At 40.7% G+C, this 23,616-nt stretch overlaps 1 long non-coding RNA gene across 1 annotated transcript; it reads right to left on the reverse strand.

The window, feature by feature from the left end:
* Positions 1 to 325: 325 nt before the first annotated feature.
* LOC117955570 lies at positions 326 to 15,534 on the reverse strand. The gene is made up of 3 exons (XR_004659093.1): positions 15,299 to 15,534; positions 13,162 to 13,167; positions 326 to 347 (listed from the first exon to the last, which is right to left on the reverse strand). It is a non-coding gene; the product is annotated as an uncharacterized LOC117955570 (long non-coding RNA).
* Between the last annotated feature and the right edge of the window lie 8,082 nt (positions 15,535 to 23,616).

Raw genomic sequence — 23,616 nt, forward strand, 5'->3', positions numbered from 1 at the left:
CTTCATTACCTGACAAAACACACACCCTGGAATAGTCTCTCGTCTCCAGCCGTCTTGGTCCTTAAGTGTCTAAGTTATGCACATGCCCAAAATTAAAAAGCACCGCATTAAATCAGATCCTCTGCTTTTTTTTCCCTCCCCACGTCCTCCCACAACATAAAGAGACAAACAACCTTGTGTTTAATAAGGAGGGCTGGAGCGAGACAACCTTTAGTTCTGGAGGAGACTGGGAGAATAATGGCACTAATTAACTGAGCGATACTCCTCAGTAAGACATCTTGACAACTCCCACAGTCATTCCAGAGTCTCGGACTCGGCCATTGGTCTCGCCAAATACTCTAGTTGGTCTCGATCAAGTCCCCTGCTTTTGTCCTAAAGTTACTTCCTTCCAAACAAAACCATCGATGAAGCAAGCTCATTAAGAAAACCGAAATTGGTTTAATTTAACAACAAAGTTGACATTGGTTGTCTTGTATTAACTAGGGATGGGAATCACCAGAGGCCTCACAATATGATATCATCACATATCATTGCGATTTTAAACACATTGCAATATATAATCTTTTTTCCAACTTCAAATTTTTCCCATTTTCAAATCATTTCCCCAAAACATTTTTCACTTCAATTTAATTGTTGCAAAATTGGACTATCAAGCAGACAAACTGACCATCACGTACATCATAGATTGACACTTTGCGTATCTGTAGGCTATAGATTATTTTCCCCCACCCTTAGTATTTGCCCGGCTGTGTCATTTACCTCAATCATCAGGCAGCTGTTTCATTCGGGCCACAGACACTATATCGGCGAACACTTTGTACTTTGGACATGTGCAGCAGGACTCACTGCCACTTTGTGGTAGCCTCAGCACAAATCAACGCCAAGACAGACAATTTACACGCAACGGTATTTATTCTGACTGCTCAAACACTACACAAACATAGCTTTCCAACAATGAACCACGCGCCTCTGTGTGCACACAACATCACGGCCACCAACAAAACTCAAAGATTGTTCTTGCTCGGTCTTTTAACTTGTGGATATTTGTCAACGGACCGCAACGGACCGTAACATTGTTCTCAGCCACACCGATTGGCCCGGTTAAAATTTGGCTGGAGTAAACCCGTGACTACAGCGCAAACCCAGACTGAGTCCTGAAGGGAAAAGAAAATTGAGCGGAAGTACGTAGGAGGGCGGAGCCAGGCTGGTCTCCGAGTACTGTCAATGTGGAAATAAAACGCCCCAAATCTCTGCTAGCAAACTGGAGTTGCTGCAGCTAATGGGCAGAGATCCCAGTTTGCTAAAACGCCAGTTGTGGGGGCATGTTCTAAAGAGTGCCTTCATGCCTTTTAACACACAGAAATTGCAATTAAAATTGCTGTGCAACATGAACAGGGCCCTTACATGACAAGATGCGTTTTCAACTCATGATGAAATTGTTTGAATTCAAAGTTTGTACTGTCATCTACCTTCACCTTATCCTGCCGGTAGCTAGCTCGGCCTGCTAGCTGCACAGCAGCGCCTGCACTCCAAAAAATGACTCATTGGATGAACTCAATTAAATTGTGGGCAGGATTTCCATCCAATACATATATGTAGCCCCAACTCAAACTAAGTACACCCATACAACAGAATGTTAACCAGTTGGCCTAAGTAATTTTTATCAAATGGATACAACAGAATATGAATGAGTGAGCCTAAATTATTTTCAAATAGATACAATAGTATGTCAATGAGTTAGCTTAGCAAATTTTGATCAAATTCAGATGAAATGAAATAATTACATCAACTAAATGAAACGGATTTACATTTGTCCAAGTCAAATGTGCATGATTATTGTAAAAGAAAATATATAACATTTAGTTAAATCCCCATTAGGACCAACCTGGTTGACACTTATTGAAATACATTAAGATTTGAACATCTTTTATTTAGAACCCCTCTACTCAAATGTTTTCTTCTTGTTGGATGTTTGAGCTCCACTGTACTGAACGATGTAAAGTAGAATGAGCTTTCTTGATCCTCATAGGGGACATTCATATATTACCACAGCTCACAAAACATAGCTGCGATAATATGTGAACTTCCCCTGTGGGGATCACTGAAGCGATCTATTCTACACAGTGAATCTCAAACAAGTGCAGAGTTTTAGACACAAAAAGCTGTTTTCACACTCCTCTGCTGAAAGTGGGAATTTTCTCCAAGCTTAGCGAAAATCCAGTTTAAAGGGGCAGGCCTATTGGCATGATTCATGATATCACAACTAATTTGGAGTTCAAGTGTTATTCAATTAATATGATGTAGAAACTGAAGTTGTAAAGTGCACATACACTAAACATGTGTGTGCAGTACTTAATGCATGTAACAACATGGGAATGTTACTGCAACACTGGACATCTTCCATCCAGCAGGAAACTTCATAGATTCTGAAAATTCTATTGTATGAGGTAGGAGTAAATTTCCCTTTTAACGGATTTACATGGGAAAAGTACAATTTTCCTGCGTAAAAAAACAAAATTGTTGTTCCTTGCAGATTTTTATGCATCTTAATAGTAATGTCTGGGGACCATCTTATACAAAAAGAGATACATTTTTTTTAACTAGATAATTAAGTATATGAATTTACATTTACAGTATACTGGTACAAATGAATATCTAGCTAGCCCAAATTTCGACAACAAAGACACTACCTTAGACATTTTTTAGTGTGTTCCGTAGTATAGCTGAGTTTGACACTCCTGCCATAGCTGGATAGAATGCACTGCAAAACCTCTATATTTGGATAACTGTTGTAGTTGCTTTCCTTGAACTACAATTGCATAAGGGAAAGAAAAAAAAAACTCTGCAATTGGCATCTACAACCAGTAGGCTATGGCCAACACAAAACACAAAAAGAGTTCTGGCTGCTTACAATTAAAATCAATTTCAATCCATCTTGAGAGTCATGAAATCAAATATGTGGAGATGAGTGGTACCGAGGAGGAAGAGTCGAGAAAATGTGATAAGGTGAAATAGGCAAACTTTCTGGGTGTAAACACTTGTCCAAGCCCATGGGATCTCAGGCTTAAACACTGCATCAAGGTAGATTGTCACATTGTTTTGTTCTCTTATGCAAACAACTGGATTTTCAGCTGTTGCATCTTTGCATTCAGCTTGTGCCCATCCAAATTCCTTATGATCTTCTGGGAAAACTCAAGATGTATTTGAGGTTGTCTGTAAAACTCAGATCAAGGGAATAAATGAGCCTAAAAAGCTTGACGAAGCCCATGACGACACTGTCCAAGTTGTTCAGGACTCCAACGTCCTCAGGCTCCTGATCCCCATCTCTTCAGATCACGTAAATCCCCATGACTAATTGCTAGGTCCCTATCTGAGTCCTCAGTCGCCAGTGCCTGAACACCACAAACACAGAAAACATCAAGTGTTAAGTAAAGACAGACAAAGAAATAAGAGACAACTTCATCACGTTGGGGGAAGTGACAAGAATTAGCCAATTAACCATAAGACTTTGTCATCGTAAATAAAGTGTGCCACGGGAAAAGTAAGAGGGAGGAACTGTTCAACACTACATGACAAACATTGTTATGAATTTACCAGCTATTCTTTGAAGGTGTCTGGACCTTTATTGAGGTGAAGAGGCCTCTCAGGATACACTCCCTCCTGGTGTTGATGTCAGACTGCAGCAGGGTTGAAAATAAAAAATAATAATGACACAATTTAGCAAAATTTGGTTGTTATGGTGGCACAGGGAAGGAGCAGGTTGTCTAAAGAACAAACCCCTAAATGCCCCCAACAAGAAAGTTTGTAGTGGTCTTGCATGTTATGTGTTTACCATTGGTGGGTTCAAGGAGTCTTCATTATCCCCGAGGGGCAATTTGTTGTGCAGCAGCATGTAACAGAAATAACACACAGGTTATACAAGACAACCGCCATACATCTAGAAACAAAATATACGTACTAAACAGAAGTCCACACCTCACATTGACTTATTAAAAAAGCCTGTAGCAGCAGGGACAAAAGAGTATTTGTGTCTGTTTGTCCTGCAATTAGGCAGACCGACTCTACGGCCAGACGGCAACAAAATGAAGCAGCTGTTCAGGGGGTGACTAGGGTTGGCCAGGACTGACTGGGCCTTCTTGGGGGGACCTTGTCTCAGAGTTTAAGTCAGTCAGAGGGTTGTGAGAAATCTTGCCACACCTATATATATATTGCAGTCTGTTCTTTTTTTTTTTTAATTGTGAGGGACCCGAACCAACTCAAAGGCAAAAGAAATAATAGATTCAATATAACAACAATACAACATTCTCATAAAAGTCCTATCGACATTAAAATTGCGAAGTTTACGATAAAAAACATGCATTGATGTGATTTCTCACAGACAGCGTCAAACTGTGGCTCGAAGGGGAGTTTGTCATCGATTATAATACCAAGGTATTTGTATTGATTCAGCACTTCTATAGCTTGATCATTAATGAGAGTAGAAGAATGCTGTGTGTAGTGTGTGTAGGGGTGTGTGTGAACCAAACAAAGAAAAAATAAATAAATCTGTGATAGACAGGACTTCCTTAATCCTCTGCCCTTTCACGCCTCCTTTGCTCTTGAATTCCTGATGTCGCTTCACCAAAAATGATCCGCAGGACAGCCGGACATGCCATTTTGCAACACCTTTACTCTAGAGCAGAAAAAAAAAGGGCGGACAACAAAAAATACAAAAAACAGTTTACGATTATGTAAGTCTGGCATCAAGAACTCTTCCCTAGAATGTTGCCACAAGCTGCTTTACAACTTAAACTGCAAGAGATGAGTAATTAAGAAATACTCAGGCAATGTATCCAAATAAAAGTAATTATTAATCATAGTCAAAGCTTAGTGCATAGGTGCTCTACTTCAACCGATAATGTGGCCATATATTTACACACACTTTATTTTGCAGCGTCCTCCCAACGTTGCAGCCTGAAGATGAAGAGATGGAAAGACAGAAAGAGCGCACTGTCTTACACATGCGTAAATGGCGGATCCTTGGGACACTTATTTTGGCGATCTAACCTAAATCAATCTCTTGGGTGGAGCTATTAATACATTTTTAGTTTAACCACTAATATACTATGGAAAACATGACCCTTTCATGATAGGGCAGTTTGATATTCTCTCTCATTTAAAATCCCTCATTCTAATGTAAAAAAGCAACAGCCTAAACTAAAGCATTTTGATGAACTTCACTTTCTGTCTCAGAATGTATTGATATTTTTAACACTATAATCAACATGCAAGCATAAAAGGAGACAAATAAGCATCATTGTGGACTCCTCAACTTACACAGAACACTTCATTTAGTGCTGTACAGTGGGAGATGTTAATCAGTATGACGTGTACGTGTCCCAGGGTTCCACTGTCGAAGCCTGCAATAACTCACTATGCGTTAATGGATACCATCAAACGGAGGCGTGACCATTATGCTTTGATAGCTTGCCCTTACTCACAGCTCATATATTGGACCAGCAGGTTAACGCTCTCATCTCGGATCTTTTGTAATGACAAATTGCAGTGCACAGCTGCAGACCCCTTCCATAAGGAGGATAGGATTGGTCGTGTATATCCAAATTCAATACACATTTTCTATTGGCTCAGTCTGCCACAAAAAAACTATTCCAGTTGGTTCTATGGTGTTAGAAATCTTGGACAGTTGTCATGGAAACATGATTGATTATGTAAAAGTGGTAGAACAGGCAGCTAAGTGACACTTCTCTGATGCTGTGGAAATCAAAATGTTCAGATTGTAGGGACACTAGCCAATGGATGGGGGGGGGGGTCAATCATATTTCAGGCAGGCCTTTGACACCTGGTGGCCCCCTTATAGCCCCGCCCCTGTAGGATTGCTGTTCTTATGTCCTTGTCCTTTTAGACAGTATATGATCATGGTATGAGGATGTAGTATTCAAATGTATTCTCCATCTGAGCTCTGGCTTTTAAACTTAAACAGCTTAGTATTTGCTTTCTGGTGGTAGTAATTAAACACAAAAAAGAGCAGCTTGAAATGTGCAATTTCTGCTCGAAGGTTAGTTTTACAGCAGCTTTGGAGCAGCAGGTTATTGTTGACAGGACAAACCGCTCCTGCTGTTTCATAAATTACTTTGCTATCAATGTTGAAAACAGGTTCAGAAATCCACTTGACGTCTTTTTCCCTCCTGCGCGTGCTTTTCTTCTGAAACACGTTTATCGCCCGCTGTTTTGTTTTGTCATCGCCCTGGCTTTCTCTTATTTGGGCTTCCTGGAAACTGTTGAAGCCTCACAGCTTGCTCTGTAATTTGTCATTTCAATAGCATCCCCGGACTCATCGATTGGCGGGATTCAACATGCAGTATTTTTGTTAGAAGCCCTCATGTTGGAACAATAAGATTTTTTGTCAGCAACTTATTTTAACCCTTGTGTTGTCTTCCCGTCAAATATGAAAATCAACACTGTTGTTGATGCATTTTATTAATGTTTTTAACTTTTTTCTCACGTTTTTGTCCCTTTTTTCTACACTTTTGATGTTTTTTTCCCAATGTTTGTCACTTTTTTGACGTTTAACACTAACTTCTTAACTTTAGTTTTACAGTTGTTTTGGGAATTTATGGTCAATAAACCTAATATTTTAGGAAATTGTATCTAATGTTTGAGTTAGAAAAGCAGAAAGTAGGTATTTCTTAGATTAAAATGAAAGGAAAGTATGGTGATGGATAATCACGGACTGGAATATGTCAACTTTTACTCAATACTATTTCAAAACCACTTACATTTTTTTCTCCAAATGCTATAAAATTGAATAAGGCCCCCCTAAAATTAATAAAAGTAGACATTTGTACTTGCCAAAGAGCGTTGTGTGGAATCAATCATGTTATTTTGGGTAGTTAAAGAGAACATTGATATAAGAAAACTGGTCAATTTGACACGAGGACAACATGAGGCCTGCGCAGAATTGGTCTCCAGCGTTAGACTTGTGTCCGATTTGATCCCGACGTTCTCTTTTGCAGACCCATGGTATGCTGGGAAACGCCAGGCTCTCAGCTGATCTAACAGCTGAATGGTTCAAAATAGATAATGAGACGTGATAACGTTTGACATAAACTTTTTATTGTTTTTGAATTGGAGGGGTTTTACAGATTCATAGGCTTATTCTGTACAGAGCACATGTTGTGTGGCTGATAGTTACGTTTAGAAGTCAGAGAGACTAAATCAGATTGAAGAACATCCAGTCTGTCGTTGATTAACATCAGCAACAGATCGCATGTAGAGCATTTGGACAGCTACTCTGTCATAATAAAACAGTTTACAATTGTACAAGCTGATATATGCGTCTGATAATATTTTATTAAATCGGAATTGGACCTGACAGGATGTGAGTGTTTCTGGGACTTCCTGTTCAGCCTGAAGGCTTCTGGAAACGGATGGAAGCTGTCCGACTTTACCTCAGCTGTTTGTCACCGGCCTCCGGCTGCTGCCTGCTTTTGTCCGCTTTGCAGGTGAGGCTCATCTCTAAAGAGGCTCATGAGAGTATAGCGCCTGGTGAGTTAATCCACTTCAATCAAATTATCTGAAAAAACTCATGCAAATAAAGCTGGTGAGAGTGTGTTTCCATCCAACAGCTTTGAAGCGAATAAAAACCTGTGCGTAAGGACGTCACATGCTGTTTTGCGGTCAAATTGGTATGTCAAATTGATTTTAGACATTGGAAGATGTTTCCATTCATTTTTGCAGTGAATCGTACGACACTCAAGCAAATGTTTGGAAACAAAGTTTTTCTAGACAAAATGGATCGAACCGTCTACAAACATATGATCAATATTCCACAAGTTGTTATAGTGTTCATGTGCCAGCTGATAGGGACATATCAAGCTAGAATAAGAAAACGACGCTATCGCCAACACATTGCTATGATGATACAGATTCAACATCCCTTTTATTTTCCCTTTGGCACCTTTGCGAGACAACTCTTTTTCGAGACATGTCTTTCTGTTTGAGCGCCTTCCATTTATTTCGTAAGAGGTCCCACGGCTTGTCATAACCTTTGTCGGCCTTTTTCTTTGCGAGTTCCTGATAAATTACGGCTTTTTTTTTTATTTTTTAGATCTGAAATAGCCGTTATAATAAACTTTATTTCAGACCCAGGGGGATCCATATCAAAATGAGAACATATACAAACACAAAAATACAAAATACAAAATACAAAAAAACAAAAAAAAACAAAACAAAGCCTTCCACAATGTTCAGTGTCTAGTATACAGACATGTCCGCCAATAGTTCCACAATCTGGAGGAGAATCTGATAGAACTACGTACAGGGTTAGTCAAGACAGTGATTATGTCATTTTCTGACTCAGATACCCTACACATAAATCTATACATCAGGTTACGTAAAACAGCTGAGCAAGTAGGTACCCCAACGCTGACAAACATATGGCTAGCACTGGAGCGTCTTGGAGCATTCATCAGCAATCTCATGCTATCATTATAAGCCACTGTGAGTTTTCTAATGCTGCCTAGCTTATAACAACACCACAAGTAGGCCGTATACAACGGTGTACAATACGCTCTAAAAAGTGAGATTTTCACAGGTACAGAGCACATGCTAAATTTACGACCCAGCATGTTCGCTTGAGCATACAGCTTCCGACACTGCCTATAGATATCCGTTATATTTTGCTCGTAAATTAAATTTAAAAAGTCCACTTCCTTCTGTCTTTGTTGCCTCCCGCCATGTGTGGAAATGAACTAAAACTTCTTCATTTTGTGGCGAGTTGCAACCATGAAATTACCTAAAACTCAATCGCAGTTCATTATTTGTTCGGGAAATAACATTTGCATCAGCGTTTATCGCTATGAGACCGAACGTGTTTTCTTTCAGTCGATATGCGTGAAATTCCGTTGGATTTTACTGTTTCCACAAGAAATTTTTCATTTGATATTAGTTCATTTGGATAAAAACGTGTGGCTGGAAACATAGCTAGTTAACATAGCTATACACATATATATATAAACACACATCACTCTCACTTTTTCTCCAAGAAAATCTGCATAAGCCAGTTGATCTAATGTCACTGCACCATTCTAAGGGGTTGTGTTCAGGGCGGTGAGGACTGTTGGTTTGACTTCCTCTTTTCACTGAAGGGGTTTGAAACAAATGATCTTCAACATGGGAAGTTACAGAGAATATCCCATGTTTCCACTCTTTAGCCCAATGAAGTTGTGGCAAAATGTTCAATCAATCAAAGCAAAAATTCAGAGAATGCAGGTAAAAACTAGTTTTTAATGTGAGCCTCTGTTTGATTTCACACAATAAAACCAGCAATGCACTGGGCTTGATGCACTATGCATATAAAACAGTTTAGAACAGAGTGATTGACTTTTAATTTATTAGTTTTTTGGCACACAAAGATGAGGGTGATCTTTCTTACTGCGCCTCAGATTCCTTTTGTGTTCATTTGACTGCGTAAGTATATGGTGTCCTTCATTCTAACGGATGCAGAGTGATCTTTCTTAAACGGCCTGCGTGGGAGAATTGTGAGTTGAATTCTTATTTAGTAAAGGCACAGTTCACACTGAAATCAAAAATACATGTACATCCTCTTGCCTGAAGTACTAGATGTAGATTGTTTTGGTGTCATTTGACCAGTGTTTGAAATTTCGGCAGTATATATGTCTGCCTTTTCCCCAGTGTAATACCACTAGATGAAACTCAGCTAGTGGTGCTCCAAATGCCAAAAGAATTCATTTGAAAAACAAATGCAATAGCAAAATCCCCTATATCCCCCTCTAAATCTACGCCTATGAGCATAACTAAGGGCTGGTCTAACGCAAACCTGACTACAAGCTAAGACCATAACTATAAGCTTTACTAAAGAAATGAGTTTGAAGCTCTCTCTTAAATGTGGAGACGGGGCCTGCCTCTTTAACTACAACTGCACAGAGAAGCTTGGTTCCTTAAAGTTACATATCCAGTCACCTAAACCCATCAGTCATCGTTCAGAGATTTCATTTAGTCAGTATGGAAAGTTTTAAACAGGACATGATAACATGCCACTTTGTACACTCACTAACTGTACTTCCAGGAATACAAGGGCCAAGTTGTCAGAGATAAATAAACATTACTACTGATTATTACTACAATTTGATTTTGTCATAAAAAAAGTATTTCTTGACTTCAATAAACCCACCCTGAAGGCTCAGCCTAGCTTTTTAAAAACCTTTCTGAGCAGATGGCTGAGCTCTGGTACTTAGAAATGTGTGAATAGTGAGCATGTCAATGTGTGGAATGATCAATCACTGTGACTGAGAGTGACTTTTTCTCATAAAAATCCTGAGAGTGTGCAAAGTAGTCTTTGCACGGGCGTGACAAATACACACACCTTTCATCAACCTTACAGAACGTGTATCCCATGCACATTTAACAAGCAGTCACCTGTGTTAAGTGTCACTTTCTTATGATTTCACATCTTCTCACATCCATGATGTGAAAAAAGAGCCTGTATTGAAATGATAGCTCACTTATGCAGTATGAAGACACAGTTTGATCATTTCTCCTCCTGACTCTGAAGCATCAGCAGTGTTATTAAATATAAAGGAGACAAATGAGCCAGCATGGCATTAGACATATTCATATATTGAATGTAAATATGTAGGGATTTGAGGATTTACCAGATGTTATGAATCTTGACCTAGGTTAGTGAGACATCCTCTCTTTGTTAATGACATTTAGCTCAGCCGGTGAGCTTGATGGTACACCGCTCAGTCTTCCTTCTTCCAGACGACATGTGAACAGCTGTTCTTGCGCTCCATCAACACAAGGCTATGAACAGTTATGGATGAGGAAAATGATTGAGTTCATTTACAATTTGCTCGTTGTGCCTGGTTAGCCTTTTTAAATGTAAAGACACAAAGTTGTCCCTGGATCAAACCGTTTTTTTTTTTTTTTTATATTTTTTGGGGGCTTTTCTGCCTTTATTTGACAGGAAAGCTAGGTAAGAGAGGTAGAGGAAAGACATGCAGGATATCTTCACAGATCAGACTTGAACCCTGGATCTTTGCATTGATGCATAAACCTCCAAGTACATGTGCACCTGCCCTACCCACTGAGCCAACCCAGCCCCACCTTGGGTCAAAATGTACCCCGTTTCAAAGTGTTTCACATCAGAAATATGGGTCTCTTTCTAACCAAATTACCCAAAACTAAAATGGAGGGTTCCCTATAAAGCTCATCTCTTGTACAATAAATGATTGCAATTTGAGTGTTTTATTCAATTTTATAGCATTTGAAAAAAATACCTAACTAAACTTTGACACAAACCAATCTCGGATTATCCATCATAAGTATATTTCATAAACACAAGGTTTATTGAACATGGATTCTAAAAACAAGTGTAAAACTATAGTGGTTAGAAGTTGCTGGTTCTAGTGGTGTAAGTGAAAAAGTGTCTCAAACGTTGAAAAAACATGGCTGGCTGGAAGAGAACACAAGGGTTAAATGAAAAGTAAGTGTACCCAAATAAAAAGCTGGGTCCAGACTAGTTTAATGAAAGCCAGACTTCTTCTTTCTTCCTACTGTGTGTGCACACCAAGACATTCATTTTCAATGGAAACACATTCTCTCAGCTACACAAAGCGGCAAATCTGTTGGCGTGGTTTTTTGGGAGTGTTGAGCAAACAGAGCGCCAAGCAGAGAGTTGAAAGTAAGTCTACATTATGGAAATGAGCTATGACGCGGTTCAGTGGCAAATAACTAGCAACCAATCTGAACGTAGACGTCCTTCGTGCTGGCTGATTACGGACAAACATAGGATGTAGACTTGAGTTCGAACGAGAGAGTTGGGTTTGGGAAAAGAAGATCGGGACAGTTGGGTTTAGGAAAAGAAGATCGGGACAGTTGGGTTTAGGAAAAGAAGAACGGGACAGTTGGGTTTTGGTCAAGAAAAACAGGACAGTTGGGTTTAGGAAAAGAAGAACGGGACAGTTGGGTTTTGGTCAAGACAAACAGGACAGTTGGGTTTAGGAAAAGAAGATCGGGACAGTTGGGTTTTGGTCAAGACAAACAGGACAGTTGGGTTTAGGAAAAGAAGAACGGGACAGTTAGGTTTAGGTCAAGAAGAACGGGACAGTTGGGTTTAGGAAAAGAAGATCGGGACAGTTTGGTTTAGGAAAAGAAGATCGGGACAGTTGGGTTTAGGTCAAGAAGAACGGGACAGTTGGGTTTAGGTAAAGAAGATTGGGACAGTTGGGTTTAGGAAAAGAAGAACGGGACAGTTGGGTTTAGGAATAGAAGAGAGGGACAGTTGGGTTTAGGTAAAGAAGATCGGGACAGTTGGGTTTAGGAAAAGAAGAATGGGACAGTTGGGTTTAGGAAAAGAAGAACAGGATAGTTGGGTTTAGTGGTCTCCTGGTTCAAGGTCCTGTGTTGTTGACCCATCCACCAACGCAACCAACTTCCCTTAAGCAGATTTTCGTGCTTTCATACTTGCTACCTTTGTCTCTCTGCTACGTCATCTTCAAGCACCGTGTAGCTGCTGCTCTCTCTGGTGCATTCTACACACAGGCAGGAGGGTGCTTTTTGCATTGTATCTGACGCTGAGAGCTACTGCCCAAGCGTTTGAATTTTACAAGATTAGAGTGAGCACGGGTTGGTGTCCCTGTAACATTTTCACAAGAGGCTTAGCCCTCTAAAGGTCGGGTCCCAGAATCAACCCTGCACCTTATTATTATCACTATGAGCCTTTTTCATAGGGATTCTTTTTTATGTAACATTCTTTTTTTGCATAACGCTAGCACTTACATTATATTATTCATATTTGTATATTTATGTATATCAAAATATATATATATACATACACTACCGGTCAAAAGTTTGGGGTCACTCACAAATTTCCATTGGACTCCATTATAGACAGAATCCCAGCTGAGATCAGTTGCCAGATTACATTATGTGCTTACATAATTGCAAAAGGGTTGTTTAATGTTTTTTTAGTTAGTTTTATTAAATAATATCAGATTATTAAACAAAATGTGCCTTTGGAACATTGGATGAATGGTTGCTGATAATGGGAAATGTAGATATTGCATTAAAGATCAGCCACCCACTCAGATCAGCTTGGATTCTGTCTATAATGGAGTGACATGGAAATTTGTAAGTGACCCCAAACTTTTGACCGGTAGGGTATATCTTTATATATAAACATGTACTGTACACACAAATACGAGTAAATAGGTAACTGTATGTACATTTTAAAAATATTTTAGTAAGTTATATCAAATTTATGAAATTAGTTGTAAACCTTACATTAGATTTGAATGCAACATTGCAATTTAACCTACTTTTCAAATACAGTTTCTCACAGAATCAACCTTCAAACGCTTGTCCATAAATCACTGGTTTTGATCCAAGATTCTTATCAGATCTCCTGATCCAGCATAAACCTTGCAGACCCTTCAGCCAGGCTGGTTTTGGATTACCGGCTTTTCCTAGAGTCCAAGCTAAAAACACAGAAGCTGCCTTCCGGTCTATTATTCTCAAATGTGGAAAACATTTGAAATGACGTGAGCAGAACCATCGACAGCTCAACATGACAAAGACTAAGGAGCTGGTGGTGGATCTAAGGAGAGTCAAGGCACAAGTGAGCCCTGTTTCCATCCAGGGGGTCAGTGTGGACATTGTGGAGGACTACAACTACCCTGGGAATGCACTTGGTCAATAAACTGGACTTGGCCAAGAACACTCAAGCCCTCTACAGGAAGGGCCAAAGCCGTCTCTATTTTCTGAGGAGGCTGAGGTCCTTCAACATCTGCAGGACGATGCCGAGGATGTTTTATGAGTCTGTGGTGGCCAGTGCTATGCTCTTTGCAGTTGCATGCTGGGTGCAGCAGGCTGAGGGTAGCGTATGCCATTTCACTCAACAAACTGATCCGCAAGGCCAGTGGCATTGTGGGAGTGGATCTGGACTCTCTGTCGGTGGTGTCAGAGAGGAGGATGCTGTCCAAACTACATGCCATCTTGGAAAATGTCTTGCACCCACTCCATGACTTGCTGCTCAATCACAGGAACACTTTCAGTGATAGACTCATACTCCCAAAATGCACTACAGAACGCCACAGGTAGTCAGTCCTGCCTGTTGCCATCAAACTTTGTAACTCCTCCCTCTAAGTGTCTGTGTGTCTGATTCTGATTCTGATTCTGATTCTGATTCTGAATCTGAACACACAACAGAAGAGCTTAGACTTTAGACATTGCTGATTACTTTCAAATCTAAGTTAAAAACCCACCTTTTTTTAACCATTGCTTTAAATTAATTACTTTTAGCTGTTTTTATTCTGTGCGCATTTTGATGTTTTTTTATTATGTATTTTCTAGGGCTGGGAAACGAAAGTTTAAACTCATGATTTGCCTGATTAATTGCGATTAATTGCATCGCAGAATCCAGTAATAAATTCAAAAGTAGTGCATTTTTATTTTAATTGTTCTTCCATTAAAGAAAACATCATCAGCAACTTTCAGCATAATGTCTCTCCTCTGTTTGTTCTCCTCTCTTCATTACAGTCAGAGCATGTGAATGCAGCGCCCACTTTTCATCAATATAATGCACTGTAGCTGTTTCTCAATGTCAAGGAAAGATCCCTGACATTGAGACATAGCTTGTAACTCCGAGGTCATTTTGGTTACCCAGAGAGCAACAGCGGATGCTCGTCATAAAGTTGCTTTTGCAATCCTCTCCTTTTCATACAACTCGTGTATTCTTCTTGTGATGGTGTGTGTTCAGAGAATCTCATACCTGCCGTCATTTGATGCGATTCTCAGAATGTTTCTCAGACCGATGTCCTCCACAACACTAATGGGCCTGCAGTCTGTAGCTATCCACTTTGCTATCTGTTAGCTTCCCCTGCCTCTGTTTATCTATACTTGTCCCACATGCATCTAACATATTCTCCAGAAACCTCACGTCACTGCTTATTTCTTTGAAGGTTGCAGGTATCAACTGTGTGTGTTGCAGTTCGGTGATATTTTAGACTGGAAGTGCTCCGGGCAAAAGAAGATTCTACTTAGCAACACGATACAAACATGTTAATTTGCCCAGTCCTAATATTTTCTAATAGACTCTGTGTTATCTGCTAAGCACATTGGGTTGCTTTTGGTGTTAAATGTGCCATGTTAATTATTTTAGTTTTTTTGAATGAGGGCGTTAGTACTTGAGTCCGGACTAAAGTCCTGACTCGAGATGCTTTTCTGTTGTCTCTGACCCATTGGTATTAGCACTTGGACATGCTCGGACTCGGCCAACCGAGTCCAGCACTATATGCTTTTGTTCTAAAGTAACTTCCTCCTTCAAAACAAAACCATTGATGAAGCGCATTTGTTCAGAAGCGGGGGATGTTGGTTTAATTAAAAATCCATCCAGAACAGGCATTGAGATTGGTAGCCTGGTAAACACCTGGATGGATCATACACCTCAATCATCAGGTAGCCATCATTTTCATTTTGGCTACAGACACAATGTCAGCGAGCACTTTGTACTGTACATTCTTCAGGTTAAGACCTAAGTTCCAAAATGGGAACACTTCCATTTTATATTTTACGTAAATAATATGGCCTAATTAAATCCTATTGTGATTACTCTACACTTGCTTTATGATCATTTCAAAAAACTGAGAAAAATTATCATCTTCAGATAGAAGAAATACAGTGTCTCACATCACATAAATTATAAACTGGTAAGTAAATGGTCTTGAAGAGGATTTCTTTTTACTGTCTTGGTGTTAACTGTCTCTCATTTGAACTCGGTCTTGACTCGTCCTGGTCATGGACTTGTCTTGGACTCGACAAAGGTGGACTTGACTACAGCCCTGATTTGAATAGGGATAGATGCTACGACATAGACATTTGCGCAACAAATCTCCAAAGTACAGCCTCGCAACATTCAAAGCTATTGCTATAGTTTCCAATGCCCGTCCCTAGAAGGGCTTTTAAACAGTCATAAAAACAAACATGAAACATTGCCACGTGAAATACACAAAGCATATACACGTGCAAGACACATCCATCTGCTTTGTCTTACCTAGTGTAACCACTTCTATAAATGTCAGCTCTCTGCTGATTGATGGAGAGAGACGTGTTTCATTTGTTAAGGCAAGAAAAAAGGGAGTTCATGTGTGATTCACCCTCAGCACTGCTAACACTGTAACAGTGTGAGGCGCTGCATGACATGTCAGTCCGCCCTACCACCTGACATTTAAAGTAAGCCCTCAGTTTGATCAGTGTAATGGGAACACGCTCTCACTTTACATGGCAATTATGTATGACAATATGATTTTTCTCTGCACACAGTGACTCAGTGCTGTATGATTTCTAAAATGTGGATCAAGGACACGTTCCTCTCATATACATTTCACTGCTTCATAAAATGGTGACTTACAGAGTGCATTTTGGCAGCCTGAAATCCTATGAGAGATGATTATGAATTGTGCGTTGTGAGTGTGGAAAAAAAAGTTCTTTTGCGTGTCTCAAGAGGAATAGAAATTGAGCAAAAGCTACTGCACTCTTACACTTCTGGAGCATTATTCACTTCCACTTCAGTCCACTCTGATTAATAATCTCCTTCATTTATTCTCTTCAAATTTACATATTACTTGTGCCAGCCTGGGATTTTTCTGCATAATTTAACAATGGTTAACAAATTTATGACGATACAACTATACGTAATTGTGCTTAAAAATTGTGTGTAAAAAACCTATTGATGTCTTTATCAAGACAAGCTTTGGACATGCATCTTTATATATCACAGCGTCTCACTGAATGCATGGCTGCATTGTCTATTGCCATCCAATTATCCAAATGTTGCTCTGCAGATCCTCAGATTTCTTCTTATAATGCTTAAGAGGAATTTACATTTGTATTTAATTTCCATCTTTACTTTGTGTGTGTGTTGCCTCTGCACCTGTGACCTGCTTCCTCACCTGCCATTGATCTCTGCCCCGCAACTTTAGGACGGAATGTGTAAGCCCAGGGTTGTCATTTTCACTGAGGGACACACTGGAAAATGAGAATCACATCAGGGGGCAGACATGTGGCGTTTATTGACATGCTTTTATTTATTCATCTAAAAAGTCAAATAGCTTTGACTATATTAGTGCATCTCTCACATAGTCTTCTGCCTTGCACTTTAGTCCACGTGAAGTCCCCCCAAAAAAGTCCTCAGCCATCATGGGAAAAAAGTGGCCAAAATGTTAGAAAAACTAACAACAACTTGATGGGCCAAAATGTATTTTGAAACCTTTTTTTGACATGCGGGCCGGATCAAAATCTCTGAGGGGCCAGATTTGGCCCGCGGGCCCTGAGTTTGAGACATGGGGTGTTGGAGCTGCCTTTGAGAGATCAACCTCATGCAGAGTTGATTTATAGTGAGTCCATCTGCCTTTGATGCAGAAGAACGCAGATTTACTTTTAATAAATATTGCATGAATGCAGATTTATGTGCATTTTTATATTTCCTGTTTGTTTGTTTATTAAGGTCCCCATTGGCTTCTGTCTGTAAACAGAAGCTACTCTTTCTGGGGTATCTATTATTTCATAAGAATATTACATAAGCTAGTATACATACATCCATAACATTCATACTCCCAATTCATCAGAAGAAAACAACAAAAACAGACATCAAACGTTCAACATAAACAAACAAAACATAAACATATACATAACATTCATACTCACAACATGAAAAAAAAAACACGTGCTCATATGTATTATACATGTGACATACATAACGTACACAGCATACATGATCATGTATGTCTTCAATAGTTCACAAAGGAATGAAAGCAGTAGTCTAGGTCAGTGGTTCTCAACTTTTTGCGTTGCAACACCCCCGAATAATGAGGTTGGCGTTGGTGACCCAACGCCAACCAGATGTTTCTGAGCGCCCCCCCTGCTGATTTTGAGAGACTTTGGTGAATGCTTGTGAAACAAACAATTCTTTAATTTAATGAGTTTTCAATTTAGTTTTAGATTTAGCAGCTAGCACCTAGCCTTGTCCGATGTGCTCCGGGCTCTGTAGATTTTTGATGCGTTTGTGACTTTTTCTCCCCCCCTAACCCTTCTTCAGACTTCATTAGAGTGTTCCAGGACCTCCGGATTTACAAATGAAGCTCTGACACATGAAATGTACAAATCTCACACAGTAATGTTAAAACCATTCCTCAGTCGAGAATATGCTATTTCATTTATTTCTCCCCAACCATCTGGTCACCCCCTGAAATTATCTCGCAACCAACTTGGGGGGTCCCTACCCCCAGGTTGAGAACCACTGGTCTAAGTCATAAAAAAGAGGAGATAAAAACAAACTGAAAAAGTGCTTTCAACAATGCATTTGTGTAAACTCACCCCTGGACACATTTTAATTCGCATATGGAGAGCATTGTGTGTTGTATTTGAGTTCTCCCTTGAAGAAGTCTGCATCAACTCCCAATTTCCCAAAGCACAAATAAATTGAGTGATTTGATTATAAGAGAAAACGGGTAAGGGTGTATGGCATTTCCTTGACAGTGTCACTGACACAGTGCCTCACAATGTGAAATTGGATCTGCAGGTGCAGCCCCAGGGGTGAGTTCTTATTTCATACAGCGGAAAGATAGGACGAAGGGAAGGATGGGCAAGGTGTAATGGATCTGCCAAGTCTTCAGCAGCAGGGCGTGAGTTTGATGCATTAATTGGGATGTGAAACTAATTCCTGCATGTGGCCTGTCCCTCCTGCTGTGAAAACCTGATGGCTGTTGGTAGAAGTCGATTAAACAAGCTCAGCCTTTTATTTTCCTAGAAAAAAGGTGCCATGATCCAAGACTTCTTTTTTCTGTTCTTTCCTGCTGATGTGTTATTTGAAGCATCAGTTTTTCGATGGACACAAAATTTAATTTAATTCTAATTTAATTTTAATCTGTTTATTGATCCCAAATGGGGAAATGACAATTTACACTCTGTGTCCACATTTTTTTGTTAGTATCACACACAGTCCTGAACTACACACACACACACATGCTCAGGATCTGTACATGCACTAATGGAGAGATGTCAGAGTGAGTGGGCTGCCAGCCGAACCAGCGCCCTGAGCGGCTGGGTGGGTACGGTGCCTTTCTCAACAGCACCTGGCAGTGCCCAGGAGGTGTAGTGGCATCTCTCCAGCCACCAATCCACACTCCCTCCAAAAGGCTTATTTCTCTCAAATATTGTTCACAAATCTGTCTAAATCGGTTAGTGAGCACTTCTCCTTTGCCAAGATAATCCATCCACTTTACAGGTGGGGCTAAAATGCTGATTAGACAGCATGATTATTGCACAGGTGGGCCATAGGCTGGCCACAATAAAAGGCCACTCTAAAATATGCAGTTTTACTGTATTGGAGCAGTCAGAGCTGCATTAAGGTCATGATAGAGAGAGAGAGAGAGATAGAGAGAGAGAGAGAGAGATAGAGATGGTTGAACCCTAGCCCTAATCCTAACCTTAATCCCAGCTGCGGCAGTGAGCTGTGGTCTTTGGTGCCTCAGGGGCGGTAACCCATGAACACCCTGGTGGACACTGGTGGTCAGGGAAGTCGTCCGACTGAAGAGAGAGTCTTTCCGGGATATGTTATCCCGAAGGACTCCAGAGGCAGCTGCAAGACACCGACGGGCCCTAAGGGCTGCAGCCTCTGCCGTGACAGAGGCCAAGCAGCGGGTTTGGGAGAGGTTCAAAGAGGACAAGGAGAAGGACTTTCGGTCGGCACCACGATGCTTATAGAAAACCTTTCGCCACCTCAGTAGGGGGAAGCAAGGAATCATCCAGGCTGTGTACAGTAAGGATGGGACGTTGTTGACCCCAACTGAGGAGGTAATAGAGCGGTTGAAGGAGCACTTTGAGGAACTCCTAAATCCAGCTGACACGTCCTCTTTGGTAGAGGCAGAACTGGAGGTTGATTGGGGATTGGCAACAATTTCCTTGGTGGAAGTCGCTGAGGTAGTCAAAAAACTCCACAGCGGCAAAGCCCATGGGATTGATGAGATCCGTCCAGAAATACTGAAAGCTGTGGGTGTGGAGGTGCTGTCTTGGTTGACACGCCTCTTTAACATTGCGTGGAAATCTGGGACAGTGCCTAAGGAGTGGCAGACCAGGGTGGTGGTACCCCTCTTCAAAAAGGGCGACCAGATGGTGTGTGCCAATTACAGGGGTATCACACTTCTCAGCCTCCCTGGTGAAGTCTACTCCAAGATGCTGGAAAGGAGGGTTTGGCCGATTGTTGGACCTCGGATTGAAGAGGAACAATGCAGATTCCGTCCTGATCGTGGAACAACGGATCAGATCTTCACTTTCGCAAGGATCTTGAAGGGAGCCTAGGAGTATGCCCAACCAGTCTACATGTGTTTTCTGGATCTGGAGAAGGTATATGACCGGGTCCTCCGGGAGAAACTGTGGGAGGTGCTGCGGGAGAATTGGGTAAGGGGGTCCCTTCTCAGGGCCATCCAATCTCTGTATGACCAAAGCGAGAGCTGTGTCCCGGTTGTCCTCCGCCATGGCTGCGCTTTGTCACCAATCCTGTTTGCATTATTTATGGACAGGATATCGATGCGTAGTCAGTGCGGGGAGGGGTTGCTGTTTGGTGGGCTCAGGATCTCATCGCTGCTTTTTGTAGATGATGTGGTCCTGATGGCGTCATCGGTCTGTGACCTTCAGCACTCACTGGATCGGTTCACAGCCGAGTGTGAAGCGGCTGAGATAAGGATCAGCACCTCTGAATCTGACGCCATTGTTCTAAGCAGAGAATTTTTGTGATAAAAAGAGAGCTGAGCCAGAAGGCAAAGCTTTCAATCAACCGGGCAATTTTCATTCCTACCCTTACCTATGGTCATGAAGGCTGGGTCATGACCGAAAGAACGAGATCCAGGGTACAAGCGTCTGAAATGGGTTTCCTCAGGAGGTGTGCTGGCGTCTCCCTTAGAGATAGGGTGAATAGGTGGTTTGGGCATCTGTTAAGGATGCCTCCTGGGTGCCTCCCTAGGGAGGTGTTCCAGGCACGCCCAGCTGGGAGGAGACCTCAGGGAAAACCCAGGAGAGATCATATCTCCAACCTGGCCTGGGATCGCAGTTGGAGCTGGTTGGGAAAGGGAAGTGTGGGATCCCCTACTGGAACTGCTGCCCCCGCAACCCCATACCGGACAAGCGTATAAAGATGGATGGATGGATGGATAAATGGAAGGGGGACATCATTTAATGTCTACTATGGCTAACGGCTAATGGCTAATGGCTACTGACGTCCAATCACATCGCGCAATCTAAAGTTATTTTATGAATGAAATAGACACGTGTACCTGAGGGACAATTTGGCGATGTTTTTGAATGTAATGTTACATCTGATTATAATACATGACCTGCACCAACAAACATGACTATAAGGGAAAAGAACTCTAATTGTATAGTTTTTATCAATGCGCATTTTTAAGGTTGTTACATGGAAATCCTGTAGCTTTCTTAGTCGGTATACTGCATGTCATGTAGACTACACCATTGGCTATAGGACTTTGTGTTGAATAATTTAAAACTAGGTTGAGGTGTGTATGTATTTTGCATGATTGGAATAGTGCTCAAACACTGTTGCCTCCCTATTGACCAGCATATAAATTGTTCACACTGTGTGCTCAAAAGAACAAGCGCTTTGATGCAGTGCAGTGAGTGCACTCTGTCTGATACTGCAGGCTCTCACTCACCTATAATCAATGCTTCAACTCTGCAGGTTGGAGAGTAGAAACAATTGTAATGGCATCATCTTTTAGAAAACTCACAATGGAGCTGTCTTCTTGGGCCGAAAGAAAAAAGGGGGTCTGGTCCACTAAATCACATTTATAACACGAGAATAACATTTAAACAAACGTCCTGTCCACACGTTAGTGTAAACTATAGAGATAGAAAACCAGCCAATGAATGCTCGAAATATTCTTATTCTTAATTCTTAAATACAGTATTTTCAATGATGTAACACTCACAGTGTTACATCATTGAAAACACTGTATTTACTGTTACCTTGCTTTTTTTGTCACTTTCCAGTAAAAAAACACCAGGCGTAAGTAACTTCATTCTCTGTACCACGAATATTTCACCAATTTCTCTGCATCCTACCACAAAATGACAAATACCAATCGTCGTGGGTTTGAGAAATTGATCAACACATAGCAGTGAGCCCGGTGTGTGATCTCAGACTCTGAATGTGCGCTAAACCGAAATCAGCAGAGTTCTCAGCTGTGAAAGGCATAAAGCCTCACTCTCTCAAGCCAAAAAGAACAAAGAAGGTATGCAGCAGTAGCTCAATATATGAATAAACCTAAAACATCAGGTTGTTTCAACACAGGGACCTCCAATGTTTTACCAGTCTAACCTGAACAGGAATCCATCGACTACAGATAGCACATTCCTTTGGCTCCCTCTGTTGGCAGGAAGGGCATGTGTAAATACATTGCTGCAACAGAAATGCTTTGGACCAGAGGTCTTCAACAGGGGGTCCGGGACCCCTAGGGGGGGTCCTCAGAGCCACTGCAGGAAGGAACCACCAAATTATAGTTAATTAAACGTTTTTTTTTCAAAGTAAGAAGTCTTAACATGAATCCAACATATTATTAATAGATATAAATCTCCATTGATGATAGGCCTACTGACCTATAGGCAAGGTAGTGACCAAGGCCACCCACAGATCCAGTTCATCCTGAGGATTCACTGTGACACATGTGTATTTACATTTAACCCTCATGTTGTCCTCGGGTCAAACTGACCCGTTTTCCTAAATCAATGTTAGTTTTAACTGCCCGATTGTAATTACCCAAAGTAACATGATTGATTCCACACAACTCTCTTTGGCAAGCACAAATCTCTTCTTTCCTTCATTTTTGGGAGTCTAATAAAATTTTATAGCATTTGAAAAACAGAAACTTTAAGTGTTTTTGAAATAGTATTATAGAGTATTATAGAGTAAGTAGTATTATAGAGTAAAAGTTGACATATTCCAGTCCGTGATTATCCATCAACATACATTCCTTTAATTTTAGTTGAAATAATTCCTAATTTCTGCTTTTCTAACTCAAACATTAGGTATAATTTCCTATAAATGAGTTTTACTATTCCAAAGATAACTGTAAAACTAAAGTTAGTTAGTGTCCCATAGTGTTGAAAACGTCAATAAAGGTTACAAACATTGATTTTTTTTTGTAAGAAAGTGTAAGAAAAAGTGCGAAACATTGATTAAAAGCGTCAACAAAAGCCGATTTTCAATTCTGACGGGAAGACAACACGAGGGTTAAAGATCATATTTATGATCGTGCCCACAGTTACAGTATTTGAAAAGCTTGGTGTTCTATGCACAAAAAATTGTATAAAAGCCGCCCTCCACTTTATTGTAGGCTCAGTTTAATATGCAACTTCATTTTATACAATATAGTAGGGGGTTCCTTCTCCATCTCGCTAAGTTAAGGGGCCTTTGGTTTAAAAAAATCATTAAAGACACCTGTTATGCCAGTTCACCTCCTGGGCACTGCCAAGGTGCTCTTGAGCAAAGCACCAAACGCCCAACTGCTCGGGCGCCTTTCCATGGGC

This window comes from Etheostoma cragini, chromosome 13 (assembly GCF_013103735.1).
Source record: "Etheostoma cragini isolate CJK2018 chromosome 13, CSU_Ecrag_1.0, whole genome shotgun sequence".
Taxonomy (NCBI): domain Eukaryota; kingdom Metazoa; phylum Chordata; class Actinopteri; order Perciformes; family Percidae; genus Etheostoma; species Etheostoma cragini.